This window comes from Gopherus flavomarginatus, chromosome 5 (assembly GCF_025201925.1).
Source record: "Gopherus flavomarginatus isolate rGopFla2 chromosome 5, rGopFla2.mat.asm, whole genome shotgun sequence".
NCBI lineage: Eukaryota > Metazoa > Chordata > Testudines > Testudinidae > Gopherus > Gopherus flavomarginatus.
In genome coordinates, this window is record NC_066621.1 from 98,437,325 (window position 1) to 98,450,703 (window position 13,379).

Consider the following 13,379-nt stretch of genomic DNA (forward strand, 5'->3'; position numbering starts at 1 on the left):
TACCTCTAGCTCTCAGCTTTCTCTGTGTCCCAAACCTTAGGAAGATGCTGGTTTTTCTTTTCAAGAGTCTTATTCTTCGAGGGGTTGCTCATGTCCATTTCCATATAGGTGTGCGCACATTGTGTGCACCATCACTTGAAGACTATTTTCTCCTAGTGGTATCCGTCAGGTCGACTCTGGTGCCCCTTGGAGTGGCACCTCTACGGCGTGGTGTATAGGCACTTGCTGGCCCATCCCCTCCTCAGTTCCTTCTTTCCGTCTGTGGCAGTCGCTGGAATGCTCCTATCTCTTCCTTAGCAAGTGGTTCCGATAGTAGTCCTCTTCCTGTAAGTAGATTGTAGATGAGTGTAAATAGTTTGTTAGAATAAGTATAGTGACAGTTAATGATAATAGTGGGTAAGCACCTGCTCTGCAGGGGGGAAGAGAGGGTGTGGTGTCCTGCCCGGGCCCTGGGGCATGCCTCAATCCCAGGGCTTCAGACAGTGTGCAGCATGCCGCAAGCACGTGCCAATTCATGACCCTCACAAGAGCTGTTTAAAGTGCTTGGGAGAGGGTGATATTCAGGATAAGTGCTGGATCTCTAGGAACTTCAAACTGAGGATCAAAAAAAAGACACAATCAATTAAAGTTCCTACTTATGGAGGTGACACTCCGTTCCACTTCAGAGCGGCACCGGCACGCTTCTCCGGTGCCCAAGAAGGTGGAGCCAAAGACACGGTGCCAACTCCATCACTGGTGCTGAAGAAGCCATCAAAGAAATTTGATTGGGGTATTCCCCCTCGGGAGAGACTGAGAGTGCATGATCTGTGTCAGACCACTCTCAATCAGAGGTGATTGAACCAGCAACATTAACTCCAGCACTGGCAGGGGAACCATTGAGTTCTGCACCGAGAGCCTCCTCATGTAGGATGAGACAAGAAGGGGACACGACCCTCACAGCACCATTGACGCCAGAGGCTTATGAGGTGGTGCAAAACCTCTTTACTCTCCTGGCACCACCGTCCCAGAGCCAAAGCCTGCAGAGGATAAACTAAACGCTGCAGATTCCAGCCACCATGGGACATAGCACCATCTTGGTCACCTAGGAGCAGGTCTTCTGGCATGCCCCGTGGATGAGACCCAGGGGCACCACCGCAAGTGATCCAGGGCTCCCACAGAGGACGTTCTGTTTTGGCATCCTCAGAGACAAGGGCACCCACTCTATCCCCTTCAGAAAGAGGACCAGTCCCTGGGGAAGAGGTCAGGGACCCTCACACCACACCAGTGAGGGACCTGCCAGGGCTGGAGGAGGTCCATGCACTAGCGATGGTCCAGGCCACTTTTTTCATCCTCCCTGGACAAAGCAGTGGCGGGTAAGGCTATAGGCTTAAGGATGGCTTCAGGGCCAGCAAGAATTTCCCTGCCCCTGAATGAGGCCATTCAACAGCCCATAAAAGCACTGTGGCAGAACCAGACCTCTCTTCAGCCTGCTGCTAAGTACAAAGGAAAGGGTACAAATTCCTTTATACTCATCCTCCATCAGGCTCCTTAGTTGTTGCTTCAGCCAACAAAAAGGAAAGGCAAGGACAGCAGGGCCTGTCACCAAGGCCAAAGAGGCAAAAAAGCTGGACCTCTTGGAGGAGAAAGTCTACTCCACAGGGTGCCTTCAGCTTAGAATTGCTAACCACCAGGCTCAGTTTAGCGGTTATGACTTCAATTCATGGCCAGCAATTCAGAAGTTCAAAGAGCTCCTGCTAGCTGACTTTAGAGTGGAGTCTGGGGCCTTGGCTGAAGAGGGCAGAGCAATAGCCAAGGCATCCCTCCAGGTGGCACTAGATGCTGCAGATGCGGCAGCCTGGGCGATGGCCACAGGCATTGTAATGAGGATAAGCTCCTGACTACAGTCAGGCCTCCCTCTTGAGGTCCAGCAAATGGTTCAGGACTCCCATTTGAGGGGCAGTCCCTGTTTTTGGAACAAACCGATGCCCAACTGCACAGCCTCAAGGATTCAAGGGCAACCTTCAAGTCATTGGGCCTCCACAGTCCAGCCCTGTCCTGGAAATATTTTAAGCCGCAGCTTATGTGCCATTTCTGCCAGCCCTACCAGAGAGAGGACTTTGAGCGAAGGAGGAATAGGGGTTTTAGAAAGAGACAGACTGCTCACCCCTCGACAGCTTTGATGTCTCTGCCCATGAAACGATCATTGGGCAACAGACAAAGCTTTTGAGGATGCGCTCAAGGACGTTGCCCCAACCCCAAAACCTGGATCTTACCCCTATGTTTGTTGACCGTTTGTCTCCCTTTCACCAGGTGTGGGCCAACATCACGTCCAACTGATGGGTGCTCAGTACTGTAGAAGTGGGATGCATCTTGCAGTTTGTCTCTTCCGCTCCTGGTCCCCCCATCCCCGTCCCTCTTCAGGGACTCTTCTTATGAAATCTCCTGGCCACGGGGTGCAATTCCTCATAAAGGCAGGAGCAGTGGAGGAGTTTCCAACAGAGCTAAGAGACAAGGGGTTTTACTCCTACTATTTCCTGATCACAAAGTCCAACGGGAATCTCAGACCTATCCTAGATCTCAGGAACCTCAACAAGTTCTTGAAGTTGAAGTTCTGTATGGTCTCTCTAGCCTCGATTATTCCTTCCCTAGATCCAGGGGAATGGTATGCCTCACTCAAATTGAAAGACACATATTTTCATATAGCCATCTTCCAGAGGCACGGAAGTTACCTTCAGTTTGCAGTAAATCAGAATGACTATCATTTCATGGTTCTGTCCTTCAGCCTATTCCCAGCCCCAAGAGTGTTCATAAAATGTATGGTGATGATAGCGGCCTTCCTCAAAAGGAGAGGGGTGCAGGTCTACCTTTAGCTGGATGAGTGTTTGGTGAGATGTCAGTGCAGGGAGTTAGTGGAAGGACATGTGCCAATCGTACTGTTGACTTCCAAGAGCTTGAGTCTCCTGATCAACAAGCAGAAGTCCACACTCACGCCCACCCAGAGGATAGAATTCATAGGAGCGATCCTCGATGCAAACCAAGCTCAAGCTGCCCTGCTGGAGAGATGCCTCAGGACCATCTCCTTCGAGGCCTGCCAGCTTGCCCCACAACCACAGCAAGAAACTGCCTAAAACTTCTCTGGCATGTGACCTCCTGCACCTATGTAGTTCAGCGTGCATGTTTCAGGCTCCGCCCTCTATAGCTGTGGCTGGCTTTGGTGTACATACCGGGGCGTCACCTGCTAGACAGAATGGTTACTCTTCCCCAAGAGATGCTTGATGCCCTTCAGTGGTGACTGAATCAAGATGTAGTACAAGACCCGCACTGCTGGTAGAGCTGGTCACGAATGCCTCAGGTATGGGCTGGGGAGCCCACTTGGGGCCCCTCAGGAAACTAGGTCTGTGGGCACCAGAGGAGGTGCCCCTGTGTATCAGTGTCTGGGAACTAAGGGAAATATTCCTTGCCTGCCAGGTGTTCTGTCACAAGCTCCGGTACAAGTCCATATCAGTCTTCATGGACAACACCATGGCAGTGTTCTATATAAACAAGCAAGGGGGAGCCCAATCGTTTCCCTTATGCCTCAAGGCGTCAAAACTCTGGAACTACTGCGTAGCCCACTCTATTCACCTGCAAGCCACTTATCTTCTGGGTTCGCAAAATAAGCTAGCAGATCACCTGAGCAGATCCTTCACCAGTCATTACGAGTGGTCTCTCCGACTGGATGTCATTTAGGCTATTTTCTGGAGGTGGGAGTTTCCCGAGGTGGACCTGTTTGCAACCAGGAGCAACAGGAAATACCCCCAGTTTTGCATGTACCTGAGGCACAGTTCGGGGTCCCTTTCAGATGCCTTCCAACTGCCATGTGGGGGGAAACTGCTATATGCTTCCCCTCACAACCTTCATTCACAGGGGGGTACTCCATGTCAAAGGGAACAAGACGTGTAATTCTCATGGCACCGGCATGGCTGCGCCAACATTGGTTCACAACTCTGCACAAACTCTTGATAGACGTCCCAGTCGATCTCCCACTGTGGCCACATCTGATCTCCCAGGGCCATGGCCGCATGCTTCATCTGAACCTGGACTCTCTACATTTGACAGGTTGGCACCTTCGTGGCTGAACGAAATGGAACTGGTCTGTTCGGCACTGGTCCAAGAGGTCCTTCTTGGCAGTAGAAAGTGTTCAACTAGTACGGCCTACATAGCGAAATGGAAGAGGTTCTTGCTCTGGTTACTTCAGAAGGGGTTCTCCCCTCTGGAAGCCATGCTCCCTTTTATCTTGGACTATCTGCTCCATCTGAAAGGGGAAGGTCTAGCAGTGTCCTCTATTAGATTCCACTTGGTGACAGTATTGGCATTCCTCCCTCTGGTGAACGGAGTTTTTTCTCCAACCCAATTAGCTTTTGATTCTTAAAGGGCTTGGAGCACTTGTATCTACACGTGTGATGACCTCTGCCCTCCCGGGATCTCAACCTGGTCCTATCGTGTCTGACAGGGTCACCGTTCAAGCCACTAGCAACATGTCCTTCCATTAATTTATCCTGGAAGGCCATCTTTCTGGTGGCTATCACCTCAGCCAGAAGTGTGTCAGAGATCTGAGTTCTCACCTATGAGCTGCCGTACACGGTCTTCAAGGACAAAGTTCGGTTATGGCCCATCCATCATTCCTTCCGAAAGTGGTCTCCCATTTCCACAGTAGTCAGGACATCTTTCTCTCACTCTTCTATCCTCAGCTCCATGCAACGAAACACGAACAGTGGCTGCACTCTTTTGACACTGTGGCTGCACTTCTTTTTATGTAGAAAGACCAAACCATTTCAAAAGTCACCCAGCAATTTGTGGCCATTGCAGAAAGGATGACGGGCAGCCCAGTCTCGGCTCAAAGGCTTTCCTCATGGATAAAGTCCTGCATCAGCACATGCTATGACCTGGCAAAGGTGTCTTGGCCACATGTAACGGCAAACTCCACATGATCACAGACCTCATTAACAGCATTTGTGGCCCATGTCCAATTATAGGCATCTGCTGGGCACTGACCTGCTCACAGAATACTACGCCTTTCCTCAGCAGGCGAGGAATGATGCAGCCTTCAGTGTAGCAGTCCTCCAGTCCATGTCTCACAGGAACTCTGACCCCTCCACCTGAGTGTTTGCTTGGCGGTCACCTATATGGGAATGGACATGAGCAAGCACTTGAAAGAAAAACAGTTACTAAACTTTCCATAACTCTTGTTCTTTGAGATATGTTGCTCATGTCCATTCCACAATCTGCCCTCCTCCCCCTCTGTCGGAGTTGCTGACAAGAAGTAACTGAGGAGGGGGCGGGCCAGCAGGTGCCTATATGTCGCACCATAGAGGCACCACTCCAGGGGGTACCAAAGCTGACCCAACAAATACTACTAGGTGAAAAATCTTCCAGCGATGGTGCACACGATGCATGCACACCTATATGAGAATGGACATGAGCAACACATCTCGAACAACAACAGTTACAGAAAGGTTAGTAACTGTTTTTTAAACCCAGCTGCTCAGGAAAATACTAACTTTGTTTATCATAGATGCTTATAAAGTTCCCTGAGGAAATAAGAATTTAAATAGAGTTTCGATTTGATCCAAGCTGTTGAGAAACGTGATCATATTTGCCTTCCAGAGCGTTATCTGCTGTCTAGAATATGAATGAGAATGCTGTATAACTCTTATCAAAGTATCCTTAGGAACCACTTAATCTTCTTATAAAGCAGATGTGAGTGCAGTGGGTGTCATTGTGCAGACTTGTTTTAAAGAAGAATTAAATCTTGCAACCTTTATCCACCCCATGCCAACCGTAATTTGGACTAGTTGCCTTTATGCATCTTACAACACCTATAAATGTTTTTTATGAAGGTTGGAATAATCAGCAAATGTCATGCATTATAATGATGATTACTTTTAAACTATATTAAACCATTGCCACGTGATTTTAATGATTTCAGCAACTGGAAAACTCCAGAGTGTTGGTGATTAGTAAATGAAGTGGATTGTTCCTGGACACACCCTACAAACTCTCCTCTATTACCTGTGACAAAGCCCTTTCCAAGCTGAACAGCTCTTCACCCTTTAAGGACTCTCCATTGAGAATGCACCAATCAAGTGTCATGAAATCACAGAAATTCATGTTGGAAAAGACCTTTTTAGGTCATCTAGTCCACCCCCTAGGTACTAATGTTAGGGTTATTCTGTATAGTATGTTCTCTAGTTATTCCTTCTGCTTTCATGTGACATGGTTTCCAGCACTTCCTTTCAGAGGCTATTCTGCATTTTTACAGGCCTTGTTGTTAGCACATTTTTCTGATATGCAATCTACATTTTCCTGTGCTCAATTTCATCTGGTGACTAAGTATATTACTACTACTATAAAATTATAGCATCCTTCATCCATGAATCTCAGTGTTTTTCAAGCTACAGTTAAACCTCACAATAGCTCTGTGGTACAAAACAATTTATAATCATTTACAGATATGTATACTCCACTAGCAACAGAGACCTGTGGCACCTTATAGACTTCTATAAGGTGCCACAGGACTCTTTGGCGCTTTTTACAGATCCAGACTAACACGGCTACCCCTCTGATATGTATAATACACTGATACTCGCATGGATCACCCTAAACAGTTCTCCACTCTTTAGTGTTTGCAACGTGTTGACAATTATTGTGTCTTTACTCTTAGTCATAATTTGGTGAAGTGAACATTTAGTTCTGTTAATCTGTTCTCATAAATGAATCCTCCTAGCTTTTTAATAATTTTTGTTACTCTTCTCTGAATTCTTTCTCCAGGGTGAGATCTGTCTGGCATTGTTATGTCTGGAATTGCACACTGGGGGTGGATTTTCAAAAGTACCTAACGCTCTCTGTAACTCTCTATATTTTTTTGACCCTCTGAGGCACCAATACTCTGGCTCAGTAGGATAGAGTCTTTGAGACAGAGTATTGGTGCCTCAGAGGGTCAAACAAATGTAGAGCAGATCTTGGCACACAAGATCTGCTTCTCTACTGTCCCCTTCTGAGTCCTGTCTGTCCCTCATGCCTTTTCTGTCCAGTGTCTCTCCCTGGCATCCTGATGGTCTCTGTGCTGAGCTGTGGATGGGCTCGTAGCGTTGGAATGTGGAAGTAGCCAGCAGAACTTAACAGGTCCAGCTATTCCTTGAAGAGAGATAACGAATACAAGAAACAATGTTGTTGTTTAAATGTTATATTTAAACCATGGCTTGTGTCTGAGATGTTACGGGAATAAATGTGTGTGGGTAGTTTGGAATTGCCAGCAACCATGTTTCTTTAATTAGAGGAACTTGGGAAATCAATATAAACGGAGAGGATATGTTAAGAAGAACTCATTTTAAAATGTTTCCTTTGCCAAAATTAACATCAGTTTGACCACACAAATGTTGTAGAAAGTTCAGTTGTACCATGAAGAGTATGGTAAATATAGAGACTTTTATACACACAAAAATGTGAAAAAGAACATCATTAAGTTTCAAAGCCAAGCACTCAGAAGTTAGGAAATGCCAGAATAAGGGTTTTTTGTGGAATCTTAATTAAGCTGCCATGTACATATACATCTATGTTATTTACATAAATCACCTCCTTTTTTTTCCACAGAACCCTTGCCTCATTCAGTGCACAGAATGGATGGTGCCACTTAATGAGCAGCCATTCAGTTATTTTTCCTCAGTTCAATCTGTGACCCCAGGTGGTCTTTACTGCACATTATTTAAACACTGCTCTGACTACAGAATTAATTTTATCATGGGCATTTCTGGGGGGCTCATCACTGTAGTATTTGAGTTCTTCACAAACATTAATTTATCTTCACAACACCTCTGTAAGGAAACGGGGTGCTCTTTCCCCTATTTTACAGGTAGGAAATAGAAGAACAGAGAGATTTGAGTATCCACTAATTTTTGGTGCTGAATTTGAGACACCTAGAATCTAATACTTCAGAGTACTTAGCACTGTATAGCACCATATATGTTAAAAGAGGTCCTGTGGAAAAAATATGTGGTCACCTAATTAAAGACTATCTTATAAAGCATATTCACAAGGGAACTGAATTAATGTTGCACAGGCAACCTTTATTCTGGTATTTCCTAACTGAGTACTTGACTTTACACACACAAAAAACATACATTAAAAAATTAAGGTTGAAATATCCTAGATGTGGCAGGGCAATGACTCACTGGTGCGGTGCCTCCTGCTGGTCATCCTGGGAATTAGCTCTTCCAGCCCAGAGCGCCCTCTGTAGGCTAGTGTCTCGCCTGCCACTGGCCCCTGTGTCCCTCCTGGAACCCGATGCCCTTTGCTCAGGGGTTCTGCCCACCACAATATCCCCTCAATCTGGGTCTCCCCCCCACCCCCCGGGGAACCCCATAGACCCACCTTGCCTCAGTGGCTACTGCCAATCTCACTGGGACAGATGGCAGTCTGTAAACCACTCATCGTCGGCAAAGGGGGTTGGACCAGCTGCCTCTGCCTATTCCTTGGCTGCCAGTCTGCAGCCTTAATATCCTTTTGTGGGCCCTTAACTCGGCTTTGCTAGGCTGGAGCTCCCCAGCTCCCTCTGCCCTTCTCCAGCACTGCTCCCCACTAAGTACCCTCTTCAGCTTCCCAGGCAGCCAGGTCCTCCTCTGTCTAGGGAGCTAGAGAGAGTGTATGTCCTTCAGTGTCTGGCCCTCAGCCCTCTTATAGGGTCAGCTGTGGCCTGATTGTGGCATGGCCCAAGCTGTGGCTGCTTCCCTCAGTCAGCCTAGCATTCCCCCCCACTACAGCGCTCTTCCAGGGCTGTTTTAAGCTCTTCAGGGCAGGAGTGGGGTGACTACCCCGCATAGGCGCCAACTTTCTCCAGCACCGGTTGGTGCCCATGCCACCCTGCCCCTTTCCCCGCCCCTGGGCTGCCCTGTCTCCACCCCATCCAAAGTCCCCGTCCTAACTGTGCCCCCTCCCTGCCCCTATTGGATCCCTACCCCAAATCCCCACCCCAGCCCCACCTCTTCCCCAGTGTGCTGCGTTCTCCCTCCTTCCTCCCTGCGAATCAGCTGTTTTGCCGCACAAATGCTGGGAGGGAGGGGGGAGAAGCAGGATGCGGCGGCGCGCTCATGGAGGAGGCGGAGGGGAGGTGAGCTGGAGCAGGGGAGCAGGGTGGGGCCATGGGGAGCAGCATCCACCAATTTTTTTCTGTGGGTGCTCCAGCCCTGGAGCACCCATGGAATTGGCACCTATGCCACCCTGGTACACTAGGGTTGTTTTGGTTTTTTTTAAAGCCAACTGTGAAACAACAGAAAATGCATCATGTAGCATCATATTGCCACCACCATGGGTCATCAGCAGGGTAGGACCTTAGATCTAATGCACAAACATCTGCCACTTGAGCTAATGGAGTAACTGAAAGTAGGCTGCCATTCAGTAGGTGGACCAGCATTGGGCGGATGAGACATACACTTTGCCTGTGGGTTGCACAGGTATTCGTTGATAGCAGAGGAACAGTGTTGCTCAGGAATTTTGTGTTCCATGAATGTGCTCTATTAGGCACAGATCCTTCTGTCTGTTCTCTCCTCAAGCCTGACTCCTCCTGTCCCATCCCCTCCAGCTTGTCTCTGTTCTGGTCCTGTCTCTTCTCACCCCTGGCTCCTCATCACAGTCCCACTCTTCTTGCCTTCCCGGTCTCCAGTTGTCAGGCTTCTCATCCCTGTCTGTTTGACCCCATCACCCCCAGTCTGTCTCCCTTCACTTTCAGTCCCATTCTCCTTGATTAGTCGCTCCCTGTTCCCCCTCCTGGCTCCTCATCCAATCTCTCTCTTACCTCCTCCTGGCCTCCATGCTTGTTTCCCCTCTGCACATTGGCTCCCAGTCTTCTCCCTGGGCTCCTTAGCCAATCCCAGTCCTCCCCCACCGCCATGGGTCCTTGTCTCAATCTTCCTGTCCCAAAAGGAAAAATTCTGTGTAGCCTCAGTCTTAACCAGCTGTTAAAAATATACCTGAGGGCCAATTATCTGAGGGAGAGAGCACCTCAGTATAACAACTGTGTCCCTCGTAGGTTGTTTCAACGAGTGCTGTCTGTTTCCAGGTCTCCAGAACAACTCAAGGATAGGTGGGGACAAGGTGATTGTCCTCAGTTCACTGTAAATAACACCTCCCTGGCTTTGAGTTTCACTGATCTTTCACATCATTTCAGCTGCAATACTGAACATGTTATTTACAACACTGGCTTTTCTTAGGGCCTCTGAAAGTGTTAACACATACCACAGTGGCTGGCACAAGATGATTACTAGAAGTCAAGAGTTAACATAAACATATCCACAAACAATTTATGGGATTTCACAACTTAAAACAGAACTTCCTCAGCATTCTCTGAAAGAGGGGCAACATTCACTTCCTCCCCTGGGAACTAACGCCATATCTATTGTGCAACTTTCAGCTGAATTGGAACCAGTTAGACCTTATCTAGACTAGGAGAAAAAAAGTGTTTTAAATTTAACATTAAACACATTTCAAACATGACTTAGTAGCTGGGGGTGGGGGGAGCTGCTTTGTGGACATAAAATGTTGTTCGTTGTAACTGCGTTAGATGGGAGTGTCGTGAACTGCTTCCAAAATATAATTGTAGTGTAGATGGATCCAGCCATGCCTCTGGTTCAGAGCAGAATGGTGATGATGTGGTTTGAACAGAGGACGGAGAGCCAGGAACTAATGAATTCCAGCTCTGATACTGACTTTAGGCAAGTCACTTACCGTCTCTGCTTCAGCGTCGTCATCTGTTATTTACTTGGTTCTCAAGGATTCTGTGTGGATTTTTAAAGCACATTGAAGGTTAAAAGTGCCATAGGTGCATAGTATTACTATTAATATGGACGACTCTAGTTCTGTTTTAATAGTATAGCACAGGCTTACACCAATGAGGTTTTTAACCTTTTTCACACACACTTCACCCATTTAAGAATTCTACTTTTACATCCTCCTCAAGTACAAAAGGTTCAAAAAAGTCTGGGTGCCCCCAGACACTGACATACCCAGTATCCAGGCACAGCAGACTTTCTGGTACGCTCTGTAGCTTCCCAGTCAGACCAGTCTTTGAGCAGTTTAATTTAAAATCCTCCTATTTCCGTGAGCTTTAAATGCCAGCAACTATTCAGGTTTGTCCTAAACTGCAAAACTGGCAGCACTGGCCCAAACTGATCCTGCGGGAACTCCCCTGATTTTATTTAAACTTCACCGGGGATGAATTTGGCTCTTTGTGTTCTCGGAACACAAAGAACAGTGAGGAAGGAGGCAAAAAGTTGAATAAATGGAAGGGCAGAAGAGAGAGAGAAGTCTTTGTCTCCATGTCCCCAGAACAGTTCGAGTTGGCCTGAGTATGGAGTTGGGGTCAGCCCTGGTTATTCAGCACCTCTCTATCTTTGAATTTCACTGACCTTTCACATTATTTCTGTGTCATTCTCCAGAGTTCAAGGTACTGGCTGTGTCTCAGGAATTCAAAAGCATAAAAGCACATCAGGTTGGCTGACACAGTGGACAGGATGAAAAGGATGCTGGGGAGAGATTAAAGCACATCCAAAAATGGGGAGGGGGAGGAGGGGGGATTTTTAAATAAAGCATGTAGAAATTCCACTGCATTCTCTAGAATGCCCACTTCCATGTACCTCTCCATCCCCCAAAAACCTTTAAAGCCCTTGTAAAACATTATTCAAATATTGTGATACTTAATTTTCTAATATTCATATAGCACCAAGACAAACCAGTGAGGATCTTCACATAGGCAAAACAGCCAATCTGGAGGCAAGGAACCCCAAAGGCTGGTGAGTGGCAGTGGGGTGACTATCTGGGGCAATGACCTGTGTTTGTGGATCCACTGACCCCTACCCTGACTTATTCCCCACTGTGTTCATGGAGCCAGGCAGAGCTGGGCTATGCTGCATGCAGGTAGTGTGTGCCCTCACCTGCACACTCGGGCAGCACCAGTTCTGCTGGAGAAAGGCCCTCTGAAGCCATAGAGAAGGGGGTCAGATTTGCCTCCAGACTGAATAGAATCTCTTTGCACATCTTTTAACGTTTCTAGATTCTGATCTCATGCTCCTCTGTGCGAGCAAAGCTCCCACTGACTCCAATGGGAGTACAGGTAGAGGAGTGGAGCAGGTATGACTGAGGGGAACGAGATACCACAAAGGGCAGACAGTGTTGTATGAGCCTAGCTTGGATGGTTTCGGGGGTGATTATTCATTTTGGGCCTGAGGCACCTTATGATATGCAATGTCCTCCTGGAGCATGAGGAAGTATAGAAGAGACGAGATAGCAGTACAGGCACAGGAAGCACTGGAATGAAATATTTTCAGGAAAAAACAAGACAAAACCCAACCCCAGCTACAAGACAGTTAGCTAATATACCTTTACAACCTTATGTCTGTTTTAAAACAAAAACTTAGAATGTTAAAGGTTGTTTTTTTTTAAAGGTGTTTGAAAGGCAGGAAATTCCAAGTTGAAGTTACATTTTGGTAAATTTAAAAATCTGGAAATTCAGTTAAGTCTCCAAAAACAGCCTTAACTCTTCTCCTTTACCCTGCTAAAGTGATGCATTCTTATGCCTCTAATGCACGTTTCAAATATTTGCTGCCTTTGTCCTTTATGTGGAAAAGAGCATAGTAGAAGTTTGTTTTAAAGAACGTGGTACAACACTCTGTGATTGGTAGATACATTTGTACAGTAGACAGAAGTCATAGTTGATATCTAGTTGTGTATAAATGTTTTGGCCTCAGATCAACCCTGGATGTGTCAACAAGTCTGGTGGAGAATATAGAGAGAGTTTGGTTTGTTTGGGGGCTGGTTGTATTAATTTAGATGGAATAAATGAGCCAGAGGTGTTAATACAACTCAGTCACTGTCCAATATTAAACAATATTAAACGAAGTCCAGGGTTTGGTACACAGAGACCTCAGGCTGCTTAGTTCCATGGTAAACACACCATTAAACATCTTTTTAACCTTTTATTAAAGATACAGGAAAGAAGGAAAAAGCATCTGAAATGTAACCATTAAATAAGGCTTTCATTTTTAACATCTCTTGTTCCTTTTCCCTTTAGCCGGAGAGAGTTTTAGAAGGAAAAGAACCCATGTCTGACAGTCTCTTAGAAGATGCTATCAAAGATAGTAATACCTGTCCTTTTGCAGAGGAAAGGAAGAAGTTAGTTGATATGTGCTGGAGCTGCTGTTGCTGATGAAGTCAAATCCCATTACATCTCAGGTAGTGGTTGGGATTTAGCTGGTGCTGACAGAGATGGCAATGTCATATGGGTGCTTCTCTCTGGCCCTGGTCTGGTCAGGACATCTCTCAGGGTGACAAAGGTCCAGGGTCTAAGGAAACAGTGGGGCTAGCAGCCATGA